This window comes from Myxocyprinus asiaticus, chromosome 6, assembly GCF_019703515.2.
Source record: "Myxocyprinus asiaticus isolate MX2 ecotype Aquarium Trade chromosome 6, UBuf_Myxa_2, whole genome shotgun sequence".
Classification (NCBI taxonomy): domain Eukaryota; kingdom Metazoa; phylum Chordata; class Actinopteri; order Cypriniformes; family Catostomidae; genus Myxocyprinus; species Myxocyprinus asiaticus.
The window spans coordinates 50,540,780-50,546,905 of record NC_059349.1 but is presented as its reverse complement, the minus strand read 5'-3'; positions in this window follow the sequence as shown (position 1 = coordinate 50,546,905).

Genomic DNA, 6,126 nt, shown 5'->3' with positions numbered 1-6,126 from the left:
TTAATGGAGGAAAATAACTTAGGAGAAACCAGACTCACTGTGAGGGCCAGTTCCCCTCTGAATAAACAGCATGAATATAATGCCAATATTAGTTATTTATGTGCAGTGCAAGTCATGGTTTAAAAATTGTAAACTAAGTAACTGTTAAGGTCCAGTGTTTAAACAAATATTTTTGTATGAACTGTAAGATTAATGACTAATGTCTTTGAAGTTCATACTGGATTAACTGCATAAGTTCACAGAAATGCATTGTCCTTTGTTAGTTGGCTAAAGAAGGCTTTTGTTGGCAATTAATTGATAGTCTATGTATTCCATTTCAAGAGTGAAGTCCATCAATAGACAAAGGTGATGCTGGCCGAGATCAGTGAGCTGCATTGCAGTTCAACCGGCCAGTCCATCCTAAGTCCAAGTTTCAGGCAGTGGCATATGAAGTATCCGATGTCTTACAGTTGGAGTTGGCATCAGTTCATCCTCTGAAGTCCATAGTAAAAGACCGAAATGATGTCTGGCTAGCACCGGCTGTAGTTTGTCGTCATCACTCAGCGACACGTAGCAGAGTCCGAAACCAAGCAGGAACGGAGCTGGATCTGGCCAGCTCTGGTAACCTCGGGATATGAATCAGATAGGGAAACAAATAGAATAATATTAGCGTAGATGCCATTCAATTTATTGCAGATAGATTTATAGATTATGAGAAATGTTTCTGAGAAATGTTTCTGGTTGCGGCAGACCTAACTAAAGCAGCCTAATTGTGAGTTGATGGATAAATTAGGTGTATGCCTGGCTGAATAGATGAGTCTATAGTCTAGACTTAAACTGAGAGAGAGTGTCTGTATCCTGAACAGTGTTAGGGAGACTATTACATAGTTTAGTAGCCAAATAGAAAAAGGAGCTACCTCCTTTTCTGGATTTTGATATTCTTGGAACTATTAACAGGCCAGAATTTTGTGATCATAATGAACGTGATGGAATATAGCGTGGTAGAAAGTCACTTAAGTACTGTGGAGCTAGACTATTCAAAGCTTTGTATGTAGTTAACAGAATTTTAAAATTAATATGAAATGTAACAGGTAGCCAGTGTAACAATGATAGAATGAGGCTAATATGATCATATTTCTTGGTTCTAGTCAGCACTCTGGCAGCTGCATTTTGAACCAATAATAGTTTATTTATTGAACTTGCAGTACATTCTCCCAGCAATGCATTACAATAATCTAGTCTTGAGGTCATGAATGCATAAATTAGTTTTCAGCATCAGCAACAGAGAGCATGTGTAACTTAGCAATATTTCTGAGGTGGAAGAATGATGTTCTACAAACACTGGAAATTTGATTTTCAAAGGACAGACTGGTATCAAATAATACACCTAAGTTCTTCGCTGTAGAAGACGACATAACAGTACATCCATAGAGAGTCAAATTATATTTTAGCAGCTTATTTTTAGAGGTTTTTGGTCCAATAATTAGTACCTCTGTTTTGTCCGAATTGAGTAGAAGGAAATTTCTGGCCATCCAGTCTTTGATTTCATTGATACACTCTGCTAATTTGGAGAATTGTGAAATTTCGTTGGGTTTAGAAGAAATATAAAGTTGGGTATTGTCAGCATAACAGTGGAAACTTATTCCACATGTAACATAGCTAGCAGTAATAGGCAGACAATGAGGAAGTAGTGAAGAACCCAAGTGCAGTTTATTTACAACATGAAATCCAAAACAGTAAATCCAAAGTGAAAACAAAACAGACATAAACGACTAGACTTGACTTAACTAGGAAGAACAAAGGCATGATGTTACACCAACACAATACTCAAAGACAAAGGCAAACATGAGGGCTATAAATACTCTGACATGGGTAAAAAGTTAACAAGACCACCAATGAAAATACAAGACTGATAACAATATAACAAGACAATGAAACATGAACCAATAACAAGACGAGACTAATAAACGAAGGAACCAATAAGAACAAAACACATGAAACATGGCGGGAACAGGATAATCACATGACTAGACAAGGAAGTGAACAAATTTCAAAATAAAAGACCTAAAAACATGAACAAATACATTTAAACATAACACCACAATTCCTGATAATATCTCCCAAGGGAGGCATATATAAGGAGAAAAGCAGAGGCCCTAAATCTGATCCCTGTGGCACTCCATACTTAACTTTTGTTTGATTTGACAATTCCTCGTTTACATATACAAAGTGGTAGCAGTCTGATAAATAGGACCTAAACCATGCTAATGCAAGTCAACTAATGCCATCATAATTCTCAAGCCTATTCAAGAGAATGTTGTGATCTATTGTGTCGAAGGCGGCACTAAGATCTAAAATCACTAGAAGAGAAATGCAGCCGCAATCAGATGATAAGAGCAAGTCATTTGTAACTCTGATAAGTGCAGTCTTTGTACAGTGATGGGGCTTAAATCCTGACTGCAGGTGTTCATATATAAAATGTATCTGTACAAATTAACATAGTTGGGATGACACTACATTTTCTAGTATTTCCGACATAAATGGGAGATTTTAAATTGGTCTATAATTAGCCAATTCTCCAGGATACAGCTGTGGCTCCTGAGGTTCTGAGATTACAGGGAATACCTCTTTTAAGAGCTTAGTTGGTATTGGATCTAACATACTTGTTGTGGCTTTTGATTTTTTTTATAAATTTTGTTAGCTCTTCATGACCTATGACTGCGAAGGATTGAAGCGGCTCATGAGGAAATTTACGAGACACTGTTTTCTGAGGTGTAGTGACAGTTGATTGCATAATTCCAATTTTATTTCTGATGATTTCTATTTTATCAGTAAAGAAATTCATTAAGTCATTACTATTGTGTTGTGATGGAATATCTGGTTCAGTCGATGCTTTATTCCTAACCAATTTAGCCACAGTACTGATTACACACCTATTATTGTTGTCGTTATTTTCTATGAGTTTGCTGTAATATGCTGACCTGGCAGCATTTAGTGCCTGTCTGTAGCTACAGACACTATCATTCCATGCACCGTGAAATACCTCTAATTTTGTATTCTTTCACTTGCACTCCATTTTCCGAGCTGCTCTCTTGAAAGCATCAGTGTGATCATTGTACCATGGTGCAGGGCTTTTTTCTATAATTTTCTTTAATAGAAGAAGACTGTACTTATATTTTCTGTTATTACATCAGGTTCTTCTAGACTTTTTGGCCTGCTGAGTATGTGAGACAATTCTGAAAGATTATCAGTGAAGCTATCTTTAGCGGTCGAAAGAACAGTTCTACCTGAACAATATTGTGGTGTAGATTGAGTGACATTAGCTGACTGCAGCAAACAAGAGACGAGGTATAGTATCAACATCAAATCCATATGATAGAATTAAATCTATATCGTATGATTATGGCAATGAGTTGGTCCTGTCACATTTTGTCTGACTCCAAAAAAGTTGAGAATATCGATAAATGCTAATCCCAATGTGTCATTTTCATTATCTATGTGAATGTTGAAGTCACCAACAATTAAAGCTCCATCTACAGTATCTACAAGATCTGAAGATGACAAAAGATGACAGATAATTTTTTTATTTATATCTGGTGTCATATTAAGAATTATTAGTTCAAAAGACTATATGTGTCCTTGACATGATTAATTTCTTCCATTTGACATAATATATTTATGTCACATTGATGATTTATGTTATAAGGTTATACTAGTTAACTAACTTCTAGCTAGCAATAGCATTCATTAGCATGATAAATGCTAAGTAGTAATTGTTCCTAGAGTAAAGCAACATATAGCATGTTGTGTACCTGTCCTCAACCTAAGCAAAAGCTCCACACTTCACCAGAATAGGGTCTAAACCCCAAAATAACAACATTAAACACTAGTTAATCTCCCCCTTTTCCCATCTTGCTCAAAAATGCATAAAATAACACTTTATTTCAAAAGTTTTACTCTCCACATCATGTCCTACGAATCCCCTTGCCCATGTTGTTGAAGACTTGATTATATCACATTCACCCTACATAATGTAGTCTAGATTGCAAATTTGAGAGAATTACATTAACCCAAAGCAAAGAAAACAAGTTTAGAAGAGAAACACAAATTTGTGTAATCACAAATAATATGATTTAGTAAATAATATGATTTTTGCAGTGTGAAAAAATGGCCCACTTTTCATGAAATCTCTCATGAACTCATTTTAAAATAAATCCCAACAAATGCTATAAGCAGATTCAGTACTCACAGACAAACACATAATCAAATAAGCAATTTGTGATAGGTCAAAATAATTTCATATTATTTATCAAAGGCATTAGCAATACAGCAATGTTTCAAAACTAACTAACTTAAAACTAGTTCAAGACAGCCCCACAAATTGCAGAAAAATAAGTCTTATGAGGAAAGACTGCCACCTGACACAGCTTATTCAAAAATAAACTGCTGGATTAGCTGAAGAAAAAAAAAAAAATGGTTTCAAGTGGTTCCATGCAACAGTGTTAAGTAGTTCCAACAAGCAACAGTTTAGTTGTATGAACTAAAGAATTTCAAGTAAATTGGCTTTGGGAGTAAACACTAACTATTTAGATATGTTACGTATTATTATTATTATGTTTGTTTTACTTGATAATGAAGCGTCAAAATTTATTCTTTCAGTCAACAACTGGCTAGCAACAGTTTGTGATGTCATGGTAAATGTATTGGCAAGAATCTCAACAAAGTACAATCTTACCACTCTGAAGACTAGCATAAAAATAGCTCAATGGGCAAAGCATTACAGAAGTGTTAGTTGTTTGTCATCCTCAATCTATGCTCAAGCTCCACTCTTTACCACAGTGGTAACCCCCAAAATTCCAACATTACAGAAACTCTTTTAAATCTCAACATAACAAACATTAAATACTAACTATTCTCCCCTTCTATTCATCTTGCACAAAAAAAAAAAAAAAAAAAAAAACATAAATGCCAACAAAAATATTTATGTTGTCCCAATACAAATGGATAAAGCAATGCTGACAAGACTCAGCTAAATTAAGTTTACTTAGTTATGTGCATTTGTTGAGTAATATGAGCAAGGGAAGATTTAATAAAACTGACAGTAGTATATACTTGAGTGTATATTTTTCTTGTCGGCCAGTTCAATAAGCCACTAGCAAAGCAAAATTCAAATAGACGTCATTTAAAACCTTGTGCACGCATGAACCTTGGACCCAAAATAAACAAAGCGAGAAACCACGACATCTAAGCTTACTCATGCTTTCTGTAATACTTGAATTTCCAGCTCTGATTGTGACCAGTTTTTGCACAGATTCAGACTGTAAACAGAAGGAATTATACTCCTTTGTATTGGAACACTGCTGACCGGGAGCACCCCACAAGCCTTGCCGTTTCAGAGATGCTCTGACCCAGTCATCTGGCCGTAACAATTTGGCCCTTGTCAAAGTAACTCATGTCTTTACTCCTGCCCATTTCTCCTGCATTCAACATGTTAACTACGAGAACTGATTGTTCACTTACCATCTAATCTACCCAGACCTTGACATGTGGCCTTGTTAAGAGATGATCAACGTTATTTGCTTCACCTGTGAATGGTCATAAGGTATTAGCTCATCAGTGTATGTTAAAAATGCTAAAAATGGAAGAAAAGGGATGTTAATAGCAACCCAAGAACCTAAGATGCTGCAAAGAACGGTTAAAGAACCTTTATTAAGAGTGAATTGTCCTGACATATTCAAGGGAGAGGAAAGAGGAAAAACATATATTTTTTGTTTGTTTGATACACAAGTACATATTACAGTTTTTCTCAATCGATTTGGCACATTTACTGAAACAAACTTACAATTGTCATAACTCTAAGTACAATCCTCACATCTCGTGGTACATTCAGCAAAAGGTGATTACTCAATCAAAAGAGTTAACTCATGTTTCAAATGTAAATAAATCCATCAATGAATAAATCATTTTCATCAGAACAAAAGGTTCCTTTATCATTGCTTAGACCAAGACAGTCAAAATGCAAAGACATCTTGTCAAATGACAGTGTACTCTGAAAGTGTGATAGTTACCCACTATGTAATATTGTCCAATTGATAACATTGTGTATGTAGGCAGCTGAATAGTACTGATGTCAAAAAGTCATGGTAC